The sequence below is a fragment of the Rhipicephalus sanguineus genome, chromosome 6 (genome assembly GCF_013339695.2).
Source record: "Rhipicephalus sanguineus isolate Rsan-2018 chromosome 6, BIME_Rsan_1.4, whole genome shotgun sequence".
NCBI classification, from domain to species: domain Eukaryota; kingdom Metazoa; phylum Arthropoda; class Arachnida; order Ixodida; family Ixodidae; genus Rhipicephalus; species Rhipicephalus sanguineus.
Window position 1 is genome coordinate 53,085,023 of NC_051181.1, and position 18,514 is coordinate 53,103,536.

An 18,514-nucleotide genomic window follows, 5' to 3' on the forward strand; every position below is an offset into this window, starting at 1 on the left:
TAGTGTGTGTGTGCAACTCTTACATTAGCGGGTACACCCCACAATAGTGGGGTGTACCCACTATTGTAAGAGTTGCAAGGCATTGAACTGCCCTGTTACCGGGCTGCCACAAGGTAAACATTGCTGTCAACGCAGGCCTTGTCCGCCTCGGTGGAGCAGTAATTATGGTGCTCGGCTGCGAACCGGAAGGTCGCGAGTTTGATCCTGGCAGCGGCGGTCGCATTTCGATGAATGCGAAATGCTAGGGGCCCGTGTACTGTGCTTAATTATCAATGATCATATAACTGCACTTAATTACCAATTTCCTAAAACTATCAGTAGATTTCATTACTCCTTTAAATTGCAGTAGGTTGTCTTCAAGGGTCAGTTGCTACATGTTACTGCGTTGTAAACAGCGCAAAAACGGGGCGAAGGCTTAGGAACAAACAGCAGAAGGGCTGTTCCTTTGTTCGTTAGCCTTCGTGCCGTTTTCGCGCGGTTTTCAGTGCAGTAACATGTAGCAACTGGCCCTTGAAGACACCCTTCTGCAATTTGTTTCTCCTACATCAGGCTCTTTTGCACCCAGTGTTTTGCATAACTCATCAATGTGCGAGCGCTTGTGTTGTTTTTTCCTTAGCCTTCGTCCAATTTTCGCGCCGTTTTCAACGCAGTACTCCTTTAGATCGTCATCTCTCGTGAACGTTTCTCTTGACACTTGTCGGTGATAGATGGTATCTATATAAAACGAATAATTATAATTGATTACGAATTAATGATATTTATGACAGCTTATAATGAATGATATTCTACTGCTTCCCACCATTGTACTGTAACTGCATAGATTGAGATCTATAGCTGAATAGATTAGATACTATCTATCTATTTTACTGATGTCCTACACTGACAGCTTTCACCCCTAAATTGAACATATGTTGAATTCATTGTCACCATTCATTAGTAATGCACTGTGTACCAAGGTGCGAATGTAGATCAACATTAGTAAGATATTCTTACCGTGAATTCTGCTTAGCTGACCTAATTTAAAAAAAATTGCGCGGCTTGCACTGAGTCGCGCAAACGTGGGCTAGAGCAGAGCTGGTCGGTACTTGGCTGGTCCTGGCTTGACTAGACACACGCCGATGCACGAAGTGTTCACGGGGTCACATTGGTAATCACGAGTATAAACTACGTGTTGATCGGGTTCGATTGGGTATCGATTGGCAGTCACAACACCCAATAGGTTAATTAGCTTAATCAGATTAATTGCAATAATTAGCGTAATAGGTCTAATTTGCACATTTGGAACTTGGTCTAGTTTAACTTGCATCCCTAGTCAAGCTACCAATAATTATATCTCATTTAGCTTAATTACGCTAATGAGCTTAATTAGTTTAACCCACATACTCGAGGCTTCATCTCGACGAGCTTTCACCACAAGTCAATCTAGATCTAATGAGCTAATTAGCTTAATTAACACAATAATTAGACTCCATAATTAATTTATCGGTGTCAATCGGCATTTTTTGCCGAGCTCGGCATGACTACGCACACTAGAATCTTAATACGGCCTAATTAGGGCTAATTAGCCTTCTGGCTGTATTATGCTTGGCTAATTAGTTTTCACCGTGCTCAACTAAACTTAATTACAATTGGCTATGATTAACATGGCTTAACTAGGCACAGCTATGCTGAGTGCGCCGGCATAATGATGATTGTGTTTTGTCTACATCGCGAGTAGTACAAAGCGTGGACATAACTCTGCTGTAAAAAATATTAATATTAATTACGCTGCAGAGCCCCTAAATGCCAATTAGCAAACATTCTAAATGTATTCAGCCTCTTCCTATATGCTTTCATTTGATGCATTACAATGTTATCGGCCTATTAATTTATTGACCATATACCCGCACTTGGCAACTGGCTACAATGATCACTAACCGTCACATCTGGCATATCTTTTATTCGACACCTTTAATTGCTAGGTTCTATAGAATTTCCCTCAAATTATCTCTGATTACTAATTATCGATTACTATCACTAAAGATAATTGCATGTTACTATCTATCTCGGATGGTAATTTCATACATTGAATACCCTATATATATCATGTACATATCCTTCTATACTGAAAGATTTCTATTATAACCTTAAAATTGGTGAATTCTTTACAAGTGATTACTTATATGGTCAGGGTGCAAACGTGCATAATGTTGCTGAGTAAATTACATTCAGTGTGAATTCTTGGGGGCCATCGTCAACTGTGTTAATTTTCCATACTAATTAAGCTTAAAGACCCCTAATCACTAATCAGCAACCTAAGATTTCCTCTCCACTTCCATGTGATACATTACAACGCAATCCTCCGATTGGTTTATTCTTATTTACCTCTTTTCTATTTACCTGAAAGTGTAAGTATTAATAATGACAGAGTACAATTACCTTATCTCTTATGCCTTTGATTACTAATTAGCTCTAACAGTATCTACTGCTAGTTACTTGCATGCGACAGCCATCTAATATTGATGACGCGCATTGCAATACTATAACTAAATATATATATAATATACATGTCCTTCTATACTAACCGCTTTCACCATGAAGTTTTAAGTAAATTGTTAAATTCATTAGTACCCTTGATTACTTACACCCAGTGGAGCGAAATTCGCATGGATGGAAACAACTTTATTGTTTTTGGAAACAACTTTATTGGCGAACTTCGTATCCGTATAAATATATCTTGTCAATCCTTCCTTACTTTGAATTGCGAGGAGCTATACTCATTTTTGACCATCTGCTCTAATTAACCTAAGACTTCGCATTGCTAATTATCAACTTAAGACCTCCACAGTATTCATACCTCCATATCTTTAGCAGCTGCAAGAAAAACAAGCTTAAATAAAAACACTGATATTTTCACCTGTTTTAGGGCCCGTAAACACTATGAAGCGTATGCACCCCTATAAGGTGGTTTCGCTGCAATACACCTTAGACAAAAGTTTCCGTCGAACCTCAGAAACTTCGCCGACATCCGCCAAACTTCACAGGTACGAATATTGAATCATCGAGATTGGGTCCCTTGAGGGATTTCAGCAGGTGAGGGCGCATTGTTTTTATATAAATTTTTAAATTATCTCCTATGGAGTTTCACATAGCATATAAAAGTGGCTCTCGAACCCAGGAAGTTAATGGGAATAAAGCAAAACTTCTCGCACTGTGGCATAATGACTCCCATATTATATGGACGAAGTGATTTAAGCGTATATTGAGGCGTTGCACTACATTAAATGTTTAAAGGTCGGTTCCCATTGAGTGACGTTGCCACTTAGCAGCCAACACAACAGACGGCGCTAGTTGTCGATGTCCCGAATTCCTGGACATGCCCTTTGCATTCCACAAAAGTGTCGCCATCACTTTCCTCCCTGAGCGTTGGATCTTGAATTTTTTCAGGCGAGGGGACCTAGAATCCCTACACTGTACAGACTGCTGTTTTATGTCTGGTTCCCACTCATACAGCCACGTCTCACTCCCAGTCACAAGGCGGCAAAGCAAATCTTCTGGGTCCCTTGAATAGAGGTGCAAGGTTCTCTTGATGAATGCACGCAGTGCTGTCGATCTTGCGCAGAGAGACTCCATGGCACCCATCGGGCCGGGACTTCCCATGTATCCAAAGCATCGCGGATGACAGTGAAAGCACTGCGATAAGGAATGTTCAATTCTCCGGCAACTTCGGACACCTTGAATCGGCGATTATTCATGATAATGGTCTCTGCTGAGGCTGAATGGTCAAAATTGGTTGAAGTGGTCGGCCGCCCTGACCTAGGGTCGCCTTCCACGTGCACACGGCCACGTTTAAACTCCTTGAACCACTGAGTAAATGTAGCATATGAAGAATATTCACTGGTATACAGATTCACCATCCTACTGTGGATTTTCTTTGGTGGAACTTCCTTCGTAGCATAAAAGTCTGATAACGCTTTGCTAGTCGAGCTTGAAATCGTGGGAGGACGCCATGTTTGGCTGACTGTTGCAGACGAAGTAGCGAATTGCAAGCCTTGACAATCCTACCTTGCTAGGCGGCAACGATGGCCTGAACAAATAGTACAGAGAAATCACTGTCACATATTTGGTTTTAGCCATGTTACAAAATTTTTTGATCTCGCCTCGTATTACTATATTAGGGCCATTAGTGTAGTTGCAGAGCTATATATAGAGGAACTGCAGATAAGCAGCTCACTGTCCTCGTATCTCAAGCAGTTGTAGTTGCGGTCAAACAGTTTTATGAAAACGATTAACCTATGCGTTTCCCGCTCGCAGTATGTGATTTAGGCATTAAAGAAGAGGATAATACCAGATTGAGGTGGGAGGCATTGCTGTCCAGCTCTGCCCTCGGGGACCAGCTCAGGCTGATACGGAGGGCCGGAAGGATGGCGAGGGCCAGCGGTGCCTTGGATTGGGGCCCGACCCGACCGCGTTGCCTTGTCTTAGAGGCAACGAAGTCTTCTGCGGAAAAAAAAATGTTTTGTTCTTCTTCTACGTGATTCGCTTTAAAAAAGAGCCAAATGCAAAATATATAGCAGACATCGGGAATCTATAACCTTGGGTTGATCACTGCTTCTGATGGTGCCGGTGAAGCAAACACGAGTTTCAGTGCCAGGGCGGCTTACCATTCTTACGAAGATGCTAATGGCGGCGAGATGGACCTATAGGTGGAAGCACCATCGCCCCGTTAGTGTGGATACAGGTTTCGTGCGATGCGTGGAAGTGTACGAGGCTGTTATTTTCACATCGTGATCCTGCGTTTCGTATCTGCAGAAAACTTTTCGTTTTTGATGGTGAGGTGCCACACTGCTGTACATACCGCATAAAGCGAGGGATAAGCTTCCATTTCTATCCCACCGACGCGGAACGTCGCTGAGTTTGGCTTGTTAGGCTTCGTAACGGCAAGGCGCCTTCCAAGTACGCGATGGTGTGCAGCAAACACTTCGACGACGGTGCGTTCAAGCGTTCGCAGGCGAGAAAGGATGGCGAGTAGTGTGTGATAACTTCAGTAATGCGTGCATTTGTGCTTGTACGAGCGTTAAGACGGTTGCAGTAAGTGAACGCTCGGGGAAACTTCGCAGGGGTGCCAGTCATGATTCCCCTGTGCTTTGATTGTCATATACACTTCAGCAAGAAAATTAATCGAGAATCGTAGGAGATTGAAGGAGAAAATTATTTAATGAATTTATTCTTTCTACTCCATGTACCGTCTGCGCTGCGAATGCAATGTCAGTTCGCGCTCAGCTGCAAGTCTGTTTAAACGAGTGTCCCCGAGCCCTGCTGTAGTTTGCGCATGTTCAGTTGTGTTTACAGAGCTAAGAGAACAGTTCTCAGTGTCCCGCAGTATAAATACGAGCACCAAAACGCGGCAAGTGTGTATGAATGATCTGGTGCATAGTAAAGACTATCGTTGTATGAGCCCTGACTCGCGACGTAAGCTATGAAAATGCGCGAGCGAGTTTTTCGCCACGGCTGATCTTCATATATATTGTCTCTCTCTCTCTCTCCTTTTAAGGGTTCTCGCGCAAGAGATTGAGGCCTGACGTACTTCCGACACTGAACTTGGGCAGTGAAAATATACATACCTTGGGTCAGTATGGTAGTTCAGTTATGGGGGCAGATCCATATTTATGTTTCACAGTGCACTTTGCATTCTGTCACCATGATTGGGGCAATTCAGTTGTTGATAGAAGGGTTAATGGCTTACCTTGTTGATGTACAACAGCACAAACACAGTGCTTGCACTTGTGAGATGTGCTCGAAAGGAAAGGTGAGCGAAATATTTTTCATTCTATTTTGATATTTACTAGGTGTCACTGATTTTAAAAGAACGGAAAGCAGCTCGAAATTGCCAGCGCATCGCTCGAGCCCAAAGGACGCACGAAAAGAAGGCACACAGGACGAGCGCAAACTAATGCGTCACAGCTCGACACTTGAAGCGCACTGCTCAAACATAAAGCAGGACGCACGAAACAACGAACAGGTACACACAAGACGAGCGCGAACTAATTGTCACAGTCGTTACTTATGTCTGTTTGAACAGCGCGCTCCTTTCGCAAACGCGGCCGCTGCAGCGAGCGAAGCGAAGCACCCCACCGGCCGCCCCTTCTTTCCTTGAGATAAGCGCACGAAAGCGACGACGCCCTGTAGAGCGAACAGCAACGGCGTTCGCAGGGGCGGGGCGACGATCTTTAAAGCGCGCAACACGCGCGCACGTCGCGCCATCTATGTGGCCACTAAGAAAGCATGCTGAATTACATGGTGTATATAAATAGCTCGCCGTTAGCAGGCTGAGAGACGGTGCTGTCGTGGCCTAACGTCTAACACGGCGGGCTGCAAAACGAGAGGTCGCCCGTTCGATTCCGCGCGTCGGAAAGAATTTCTTAATTATGTTTCTTTGTGGCCTTTCTATATATATACATACTTATACATATACGGTGAATGACGGCGACGGGGACGGACATTTTCCAGCCGAGACTGTCCATATTATGGCTATCGCAATAAAAACTCACAGGGTCCCTTATACATTCGACTAAGACGATCTCAAAGGCTAAAGCCATAGCTGTCTGTAGGTTTGTTGCCATTTCACTTGAGATATGAGGTGTTATGTGCTGCTTGCAAACAAATAAAAGCTACTTGTATACATATATGGCACTATATATATATATATATATATATATATATATATATATTATGAGACGACGGCCAGTTCAGTATTCGAAAGGTTATATTTCAATGATGTGGTAACGGCGTGAGTCCAAAGCGGCGCAGCCCGCGTGACAAACGAAGATGATGATTACAATGGTATTTGTACAGATGAAGATTAACTATATAGTCAGCGCTCACACTATATATATATATATATATATATATATATATATATATATATATATATATATATATATATATATATATATAGTTCAAGGAGTGGCACTACTTTCAAGTTATGAATAGGCTCTACGCACCCTGGGCGCTTTTGTGTCACCGCGCGTACTTAGTGAACGAGCCTCTGCGACGCTGAAGCAGCTTATAGGTGGCCGTACCGGCAACTGTAAATGATTTATTGCTCGCCCTCTATTACACTGCATGATGTATGCGCTTGCTGCTGAATTCTCTAACGCGGTGCGAAGGGTGGGTCGTACGCTTCGGATGTATCTTCATGCCGACAATTGCGGAGCGACACCTCTGCTCCGTGCACATTCCGGGCCACTTATTTGATAATATTACAGCTACAATCCTTCAATCTGGTTTCCGTTCCAACCACGAAAGAGAGCTTCGAGAATCGTATTTAATCTATAAGTTTAAAGCCGTCACTTGTGGTATGAATGAAAGCGCTGAAAAACTTTCATTTTTACCCATTTAGTTTCCTAAACACTCTTGACTACCCCCGCTATTATTGCCGCTATGCTTTCACGCAGATAGATTAGTTCCCTGTTTAAGCTTTGTCGGATCATGACAAGATGTTACACCCGCGTTTATGTTTATCGATAACTTGCTCGCAGTTGTACCTATGACGCGCTATTGATGTTTGTGCCGGTGACTCACGCGTTATGTGGCTTCATCATTTTTTACTCATTGTTAATCATTTTTTACTCTTTTATTCGTTTTGTCTTGCGCAAGTGCGCACGCGTGTATTCTCGTTTTTTCTTGTCCTATCACGCGCACCGTTTCCCCACGTGCTTTTAACAACCGCTTGTCAGCCAATAACAGCGCTATGATACGTTACTGCGCATTTTATATTGCGGTATCGTCGCATGTTCGCATCACTCCGACGAAGGCCGGTCCCGCGGCCGAAACGTCAGTCCTTTACTGAACAATTTTGCCTACGTGCTTGATTTTTTTCAACTATATATATATATATATATATATATATATATATATATATATATATATATATATATATATATATATATATATATATATATATATATATATATATATATATATATATATATATATATATATATATATCAGTTCGAGCTATCGTGTCGCGAGGATTCCCGAACACGGCGGCCGCTGTCCGACGAGGACGATATCAAATGAAATTTGTGCACTTCGATATCCATGCACGTGCAAGAACTGCGGGCGGTCAAATAAATACGGTGTTCCTGATAATCATATCGTGGTTCTGGCACGTATAACACCATATTTGCTTTAATAGGTTACATTGTTCTCGTGTTGTTCCTGTACGAAATATGATGGTTTCGCTTCTAGAAGGTTTATTCTGGATCGGACGAGCTCTTCTTGCAAACCAGGCTAGGACTGCATAACCACTGACGAGACTGTTGAGAAGGAATCTGTTCATGCTTGTAGTGTCAGTATCTCAGTTTTTCCGAAAGCCCTAGTGAATGACGCTATTGTCTCGTTAACCGTTCTTTCAAATATGCTAAGTAATTTTCCTTCCGACATACCGAATCACGTGACGTCTCCTGTACCAGAAAGCAAAGTTCTGTCAAATTACCTAGATTATTTGCTGAGGCGGGGAAAACTTGTACAGAAAACTGCAAAGCAGAGTTATTTAAACATGCTGTAATCTCACTTGTAACACATCGGGGCTCATGTTTCAAATAGGGAGTCCAAGGCAAACTGTTATGAAATTAGAACCATTTTTGGTTGGTGGGTTGTAAAATTATTGCATTGTCCTGCTGTGTTCTAGACGACCCGGGCTCAGGTCTCCCACGATGGGACGACCAGATCTTGTCTCAGCGCCGCTGCGGGCCTGCTTGACGGCCCAGAGTTGGTCGCCGAAGTCATAACTGCGCAGCGCGGCGACCCACCACAGCGATAGGGTCTCGGAGTTTAACTCGTTATTGCGTTGCGCATTACATTCCCATAGCATGTTGTAAGTTGTTGAGGTTTTACGTCCCAAAATCACGATATGGTTTTGAAGGATGCCGTAGTGGAGGGCTCCGGAAATTTTGACCATCTGGTGTTCGTTAACCTGCACTGACCTCGCACATTACACGGGCCACTAGCATTGCGCCTCCATCGAAATGTGGCCGCCGCGGCAGGGAATGAACCCGTGACCTTCGGTTCACCAGCCGAGCACCGTAACCGCTACACCACCGCGGCGGACTCCGATCGCATGTGTTTCAGTGTAGCTCTTCCCTGTTTGCATATCTTCTGAGCACAGATATCTTCGAATACGTGGTGAAAACAACGAATGTTTTGCTGTGCTGATAAAGCATCTCCTTTTCACATTGAAGCTTCCGTTTACATGGTAGTTACCCATCCTAAGCTCTATTACCCAAACTTTCTGTAGCTTAGAAAAATTTGGGTAGTAATGAACGTTTACACAGTCTACCATGCGAGATGTGATTGAGGAACTCAAGAGTAATGACTATCTCGCATATTGAAAGATCGTGAATACGGCCGGCGCGGAAAAAGGCACTCATCGGCGGCGGGGCGGGCGCGTCCTTGCCGTGACGTCCATCGCCGCCACTGCAAGGACAGCAGTGTTCGATCTCGGGGCTAATAGTGTAGCCTAAATGGTTATTATTATTAGCTTACGTCGGCTAAACAGCAGATAATTCCTGGCGGCTAAATGGCGGAAAGGTCGGTTTCCTTCAATTACACGCCGCAACAAGGAAGCCAGCGTGTTCTATTACAAGACAACACACAGAAGCTGCTCGGCGCACGTATATATTGTCTCTCTCTCTCTCTCCTTTTAAGGGTTCTCGCGCAAGAGATTGAGGCCTGACGTACTTCCGACACTGAACTTGGGCAGTGAAAATATACATACCTTGGGTTAGTATGGTAGTTCAGTTATGGGGGCAGATCCATATTTATGTTTCACAGTGCACTTTGCATTCTGTCACCATGATTGGGGCAATTCAGTTGTTGATAGAAGGGTTAATGGCCTACCTTGTTGATGTACAACAGCACAAACACAGTGCTTGCACTTGTGAGATGTGCTCGAAAGGAAAGTTGAGCGAAATATTTTTCATTCTATTTTGATATTTACTAGGTGTCACTGATTTTAAAAGAACGGAAAGCAGCTCGAAATTGCCAGCGCATCGCTCGAGCCCAAAGGACGCACGAAAAGAAGGCACACAGGACGAGCGCAAACTAATGCGTCACAGCTCGACACTTGAAGCGCACTGCTCAAACATAAAGCAGGACGCACGAAACAAACGAACAGGTACACACACGACGAGCGCGAACTAATTGTCACAGTCGTTACTTATGTCTGTTTGAACAGCGCGCTCCTTTCGCAAACGCGGCCGCTGCAGCGAGCGAAGCGAAGCACCCCACCGGCCGCCCCTTCTTTCCTTGAGATAAGGGCACGAAAGCGACGACGCCCTGTAGAGCGAACAGCAACGGCGTTCGCAGGGGCGGGGCGACGATCTTTAAAGCGCGCAACACGCGCGCACGTCGCGCCATCTATGTGGCCACTAAGAAAGCATGCTGAATTACATGGTGTATATAAATAGCTCGCCGTTAGCAGGCTGAGAGACGGTGCTGTCGTGGCCTAACGTCTAACGCGGCGGGCTGCAAAACGAGAGGTCGCCCGTTCGATTCCGCGCGTCGGAAAGAATTTCTTAATTATGTTTCTTTGTGGCCTTTCTATATATATACATACTTATACATATACGGTGAATGACGGCGACGGGGACGGACATTTTCCAGCCGAGACTGTCCATATAATTGCTATCGCAATAAAAACTCACAGGGTCCCTTATACATTCGACTAAGACGATCTCAAAGGTTAAAGCCATAGCTGTCTGTAGGTTTGTTGCCATTTCACTTGAGATATATGAGGTGTTATGTGCTGCTTGCAAACAAATAAAAGCTACTTGTATACATATATGGCGCTATATATATATATTATGAGACGACGGCCAGTTCAGTAATCGAAAGGTTATATTTCAATGATGTAGTAACGGCGTGAGTCCAAAGCGGCGCAGCCCGCGTGACAAACGAAGATGATGATTACAATGGTATCTGTACAGATGAAGATTAACTATATAGTCATCGCTCACACTATATATATATATATATATATATATATATATATATATATATATATAGTTCAAGGAGTGGCACTACTTTCAAGTTATGAATAGGCTCTACGCACCCTGGGCGCTTTTGTGTCACCGCGCGTACTTAGTGAACGAGCCTCTGCGACGCTGAAGCAGCTTATAGGTGGCCGTACCGGCAACTGTAAATGATTTATTGCTCGCCGTCTATTACACTGGATGATGTATGCGCTTGCTGCTGAATTCTGTAACGCGTTGCGCCGCGGTGCGAAGGGTGGGTTGTACGCTTCGGATGTATTTTCATGCCGAATATTGCGGAGCGACACCTCTGCTCCGGGTAGAAATCCTGAAAGCCCTCGTTGCGTGAACCTGACCTTCAAGCTCAGCCGAGGTAAACGAAGGGTGGAAACTGGGGCGTATCGGTAACACATAATAAATGTTAGAACAGCGCAACCGACAAGGACCAGCTGAGTGCGTGTTCTTCGCGAGTCCATGCTTGTTGCGCTGTTCTTACATTTAGAACAAAGTCAACGCCAGTGAAAGAACTTTAGCGAATGGCCAGTGCGGTGCGTTCGCGAAAACAAACAGCGGCTTAAGGTGAATCTTTCGTGCCACCACCGCCGGAGGCGCTGGCTGTACCAAAGTTCACTGCACGTTCGCGCCTAGAGCTCCGATGGCGCCGAGCAGCTTCTGTGTGTTGTCTTGTAATAGAACACGCTGGCTTCCTTGTTGCGGCGTGTAATTGAAGGAAACCGACCTTTCCGCCATTTAGCCGCCAGGAATTATCTGCTGTTTAGCCGACGTAAGCTAATAATAATAACCATTTAGGCTACACTATTAGCCCCGAGATCGAACACTGCTGTCTTGCAGTGGCGGCGATGGACGTCACGGCAAGGACGCGCCCGCCCCGCCGCCGATGAGTGCCTTTTCCGCGCCGGCCGTATTCACGATCTTCAATATGCGAGATAGTCATTACTCTTGAGTTCCTCAATCACATCTCGCATGGTAGACTGTGTAAACGTTCATTACTACCCAAATTTTTCTAAGCTACAGAAAGTTTGGGTAATAGAGCTTAGGATGGGTAACTACCATGTAACGGAAGCTTCAATGTGAAAAGGAGATGCTTTATCAGCACAGCAAAACATTCGTTGTTTCACCACGTATTCGAAGATATCTGTGCTCAGAAGATATGCAAACAGGGAAGAGCTACACTCAAACACATGCGATCGGAGTACGCCGCGGTGGTGTAGCGGTTACGGTGCTCGGCTGGTGAACCGAAGGTCACGGGTTCATTCCCTGCCGCGGCGGCCACATTTCGATGGAGGCGAAATGCTAGTGGCCCGTGTAATGTGCGAGGTCAGTGCAGGTTAACGAGCACCAGATGGTCAAAATTTGCGGAGCCCTCCACTACGGCATCCTTCATAATCATATCGTGATTTTGGGACGTAAAACCTCAACAACTTACAACATGCTATGGGAATGTAATGCGCAACGCAATAACGAGTTAAACTCCGAGACCCTATCGCTGTGGTGGGTCGCCGCGCTGCGCAGTTATGACTTCGGCGACCAACTCTGGGCCGTCAAGCAGGCCCGCAGCGGCGCTGAGACAAGATCTGGACGTCCCATCGTGGGAGACCTGAGCCCGGGTCGTCTAGAACACAGCAGGACAATGCAATAATTTTACAACCCACCAACCAAAAATGGTTCTAATTTCATAACAGTTTGCCTTGGACTCCCTATTTGAAACATGAGCCCCGATGTGTTACAAGTGAGATTACAGCATGTTTAAATAACTCTGCTTTGCAGTTTTCTGTACAAGTTTTCCCCGCCTAAGCAAATAATCTAGGTAATTTGACAGAACTGTGCTTCCTGGTACAGGAGTCATGAACCGAACCTACTCTGTCGACAAGAAACATGCTGCTTAATCTGCCCACCCTGCACCAGCAGCCTCATTGGTAGGAAAAAGATGGAACGAATAAGGAACTACTACAGTGAGAAAGCACGGGAGCTACCCCTGCTGAAAAAAGGCGACTCTGTAAGAGTACGACCATTCATGCCTGGAGTGCCATGGGAAAAAGGCATTGTTGTAGAACCAGCAATGACCAGATCTTACAACATTGAAGTGTATGGTGGCATGCTAAGGAGAAAGGAGCACACCTATGACATGTGCCTCAGCCATTTGAGCTTGTGACCAACTAGGAAAGCGTTGCAGAAGCTGACCAAATGGATCAGTGGTCCAGACCGTTGCATAAACCTGGTGCTACTCGTACATCAAGTACAAAGGCAGTACACCAAGGAAACACTTCGTAATGAACAGAACAGTGCACGTCGCGACCTGTGAAAAAGAGACTTGTGCTTCAGCACTGAAGTGACTTCGTTATGACATAGCTGCTCTTTTAGCTTCCTCAGAGGAAAGAGGCTGCTGCATTATATGCAGTTTCGATTTAGACTCCCTACCATGATCGTGAAATAATAATAATTGTCGGGATTTTACGTCCCGAAACCATGGTATGATTATGAGGGACCGTAGTGGAGGGCTCCAGAAATTTTGAGCATCTGGTTTTTTTTAATGTTCACCTAAATCTAAGTACACTGGCCTCAAGCACCTCGCGTCCATCAGAATGGAGCCGCCATGACCGGGATTGGATGCCACCACCTTCGGGTCAGCAGTCAAGCACCATAACCCCCAGACCACTGTGGCAGGGACTACCATCATCATAAACAATGCAGTTGGCTGCATGAAGTCATGTGAACAAAGAATGGCATCTCATTAGCAGCTCTGTCGCAGTTGGGTGTCTTCTCGCTTGACCCACTAGAGTGAGGGAATCGCACAATCGGGAGGTGCGTTTGTTCAAACTGACATCGGCCTTACGGTCAAAGCAACAGTGCACCCAAACCTCGGACAAATGGCAAGAGGATTGCAGCTGTTGGGTGTTATTTGTGCGCTGCATAGTGTGTTGTGCAGGCACGGTGTCTCCTTGGTGTCTCCTGTGTGTGTTGTGAGTGATCGTTCGTGTGTGGGGGGGATTAGTGTGCCCTTTCCTCATGGTGTAATTTATAGTTTAGGGTTTCTTACTGACAACACAGTGTGTTCTGCAGGCCTGCTGTCTCCATGTTGGTGTCTCCTGTGTGTGTTGTGAGTGATCGTTCATGTGTGGGGGGGGGGGGGGGGTATTAGTGTGCCCTTTCGTCATGGTGTAATTTGATGTTTAGGCTTACAGACAGTGTGTTCTGTAGGCCTGGTGTCTCATTTGTGTGCCATAAATTATGGCTTTGGCCCAAACAGATTACGCACTTTTTTTGCAATTGTTTAATTTTTTGGCCCATATTTACTTACAGACAGCTATAGAAAGAATGGAATGCTTTCTTGACGATGTAAGTCCGTAACAGAGGTGTAAGTGCAGAGCATCTGAAATAGCTGCTGTATCACGTTTTCATCAGTCAGTGATGCAACCAGGTACTTGAGTACTGCAAACAGTTGTCGAGGAAGGTTCGAACAGGAATGGGCACCCTCTTTTGTTCGAAAGCCGGACATGTCTATATACATTTATTGATTTATTGTGAGTCAGACTGATTGTACTTTCTTACAATCTCCAGTAACATGTTATTTTTCTGCTTGTATCTTCTACTCAAAGCTTTTTCATCACCTTTTATGCTCCCCAGGGGTAAGGACTTTGTCAGACTGCTGTTTTTCTGGCTCAATGGTTCCACTTGGTTCCACTTCCATGATTCTTGCAATCGTAGGGTTGGTTGTAGTTGCCTCGTGTCATGCAAGCATGTAGCTCCTGTTTCAGTAGGTCTTTTTCATGTGTGTTTAATCTGAAACCACTCTAAAACATGATTGCGGGGAAGCATCACAATTCAGGTACAGTTTGACTTCACAATTGTTTGCTTACTTTATTATGTAACGGTTTCCATGCGGTGTGATCGCATTAATTATCCTCAAAAGGCCCAGTAAACAACTCCGAGGTCCAAAAATTGTAATAAAGAGAAATATGCGCACGTTTGTTATGTGAACATGCTGCCACAAGAATTTTGCGAGTACATGCTATAATAAGGAAGTTGCAGGGGTTAGAACATCCGTTTCATCTGGTTTCAAATTTTCGCGCGGCCTGTCCACCTGTCTCCGCCACAGGGAGGGGAAGGCATAGCCCGTCGTCATGACTCCGCCCACTTTGGCAACATGACACGACGCCGGCAATTGAATTCGTTGGCGAGCTCAATAGCCGCAATGCACTTCCACTTGCTCCGGCTCCTGGTTGTTTATTGTTTACAATGTTACACGTGCTCCGTAACTTGGCGGGCAGTTTTCGGCTCTTCAGTAGTTTTGAACCTTTGTGACAGTTCACACTGCAGCAGGGATGCGTGCTTGCTTTCCAAGACGTCAAAGGGGTGCGAGAGAAAAGTCTGGAGAACCCTGCTTGCCGCACGAGCAAGCGCGACCTGTCCGAGCTACCGGAGATTCCCCTCTCTCCGCTCGATTTGCAGCCAACAACTGAACAACGCTTTGCCTCATGTCGAAGGCGAAGTGCGGGCAGGTGCTATGCAGTGCACGGAATATACGCGCAACAAATGTGTGGCTGAAACTGCATCACCGCAGGGCCAAAAAACAAGGCACAGTTTCGTAGTGGTGGGTGGGAACAGGAACTGACATTAACTTGACAACTGTTTGTTGAGGCCTGGTTTAGACCAATCGACGAGGTCAGTGGTACGTCAAGTTGCCCATGGGCAAGTTTGCGTCACTGCGCGTATGAGGGGGATTGGTCAGGCGATGGAAAGAGGCGCGGGAATTGTTTCTTGAAATGGAAGGTCTGCGCGGCGTGTAATATTCGGAAAATGTGATTGCCGTGGTCTACTGTATGAATTGGCGAGCTTGTTTGGGGGGTGCCCCAAACACCAGAGCCAGAGCCTATTTACTGGCCCTTTAAGACTAACAGAGTGGAAATGACAAGGACTTAGGAGAGTAACAAACGCGACAGACGACAGCTGTTCGGTTACTCTCCTATGTCCTTGTCGTTTCCGCTCTGCTAGTTTTAAGCATGTACGACCAACGTGCCCAAAGATTTGCTCTTCTATGCATTCATTAAATAATCCTAATTTTGCCCTTATATCCTCTTACAGTTACATTTTTTAAGCAGTGATAATTCGTTTGATTTTATAGACTGATGATATTTTGCTGTGACTAAATTGTACTTCACTGTGCAAATGTTACATAATATGATCACTAATCTTGTGTTCCCTGCAGTTTAATGAACTTTGTATTAGTAAATTCAGTTAGTGCATTAAGTATTTAATAAATGCATGTGTTTTTAGTAACAGCTTTTCTTGTGTGATACTGCATGCGCAGTTTGGCCTTTGCATGTTAGCAATGGGTTGTTGCTCCAAAGCAATGAATCTTCGCTTCATGTGTTAACTTCCTGCTCCAAACAGCTCTCTTTGTTGCTCAAAAAGCTGCTTCCAAACAGAAGCCACGCCCCTCATTAATGGTGTGTCTATGATGTTTTGTTGCGTCTTTACTGCTAAGAAGCCTAGGATGGGTCAGGTGGGAAAGCAAGCCGTAACACTCAAGACACAATTGTGACAGTCTGCCCTGATGATGCTGAATGTAAAAGCGAAACTAGAAACATATATTGCAACATCCTCTGTTCTTTGAGGAAAGGAAGAACTGTTCAGTCTATGACATTATAAAGTCACTGAAGTATCGTGGCATAAGCTTTCTCCTCACAGGCCAGGGTGTCGGGGTGTGCACTGTCCTGATTGTTTCTGAGTACTGTACATCATTTCATACTTCCACTATCTTTGGTGAATAGTTGCTCGCACACTCAAGCAGTGTGTCTGGTGCTGGCTCTGGCGTGATGTCAACGATATCTGGACCAGTAGTTAGCTATTGCATGGTTGTAGAGTTTCGTCTTGGGCTCGACGTCTGGGCATGTTTCTTCTTAAACGTCTTGCCATGAACGTTGATGTGGTATGATCTTGGTGCCACAGACTCTATTCCTTATTGTATCTCGCCCGTATGTGTGGGAGCTGGCAAAGAGTGATGTGGGCGTGTGAGAAATTTGGGTTTATTTGCATTTTGTGCAGGAATAAAACTTAGTAGAATGAAAGGATAAGTTGATAGTTTTGGGCGGTAGCAAATTGTGCGCTGCAGCCCGTGGCAAAAAAACGAACCTTCTCTGCATAGTTGTCCAGCATATACCGCCTCATCACATCATTTTCAGTGAATCACAGCTTGGGCAAATGAAGTCATGTTGGTCCAATCGGTGGGCCCTAACAGGTGGCACTACCTTTGGCCAATGGAGGACTCGATGGCTGTATTGTCAGGCGACTGCACTCCTTGCAGTGTTCAGTCAATGTTGTGAAGGCACGTAGCTGGAGGCAGCAATTCATCCTTGCACCACGGTGAGGACACCCTTCCTCTGTCAACGAACAGAGAACTCGAACTGCTTCAGCTCCAGTGCAAAGGCATCATTGCTTAGTGGATGGCACAAATTCCCATGCCTCTGTGCCACACTTCGGCGCTCGAGGCTTTGTCATTGTGAGTGTGCGACTGGTATACGAGACTGGTGCTCCCTCCTGGTATAGTACTGCTCCAATGCCTTTCTCACTAGTGTCACATTGAATGATGAGTTCTTTGTCATCATGGCGAGCACTGGTGTTGCAGTCACGAGACATTTCACTGCCTCAAGGGCTTCTGTCTGCTCGTTTGATCGTGTCCACCCAGCATACTTTGCCATTGGGCTTCTGATTAGTTCCATCAAATTCCAGTATGCCCTGGAAAAATGTGGCAATGTAGTTCACTATACCACAATGTTGTGTGCACCACTTGCATCCATGGGAAGTAACATTTCAGCGGTGGCTCTGGGCTTGTCAGGGTGAATGAGTCCTTTGATGGTGAGCTTGTGACCCAAGAAGATCACTTGTCCTGTGCTTGATTCTAGCATCTGCTTGTCGATGCAGATGCCTTTGTGCATCTCTTGAGCAGCCTCTTCAGCCTCCACCTCCTGTAATGTTCTTCCTGGGTCATGTTATTTCCAGTACCATACACAAGTATGTCATTTGCGGCAGGTGACTTCTTCTGGGCCATCAAGTACTGTTTGGAATCACTTCTGAAAAATCCGCTCACAGCCAAACCGAATTGTAACCAAGGCCATCTGTACCGTCCAAACGGGTTCTGAAAGGTTGTTAGCGGACTCGACTTTGATCCAGGATGCAAAGCCAGCATCCATTCTTTGGATCCAGCTTGGAGAACACTTTTGCTTGTGAGAGTTCTTGTAAGATACCCTCTAGCACTGGCAGGGGGCGTTCTCTCCTTCGTTCAATGTTTTCAGATTGATGCAGATTCGCACTTCACAGGAGTTCTTTTTGTCAATTACCACGCAGCTCACCCATGGTGTCAGCTGATCCACCTTGGCAATTGTTCGTTTCTTTTCGAGTTCTTGTAGGACATACGGTACCTGTGGCTTTATGCTGAGTGGTACTTGGCTTGTAGTTGACACCTCAGGTGTAACTGCAAG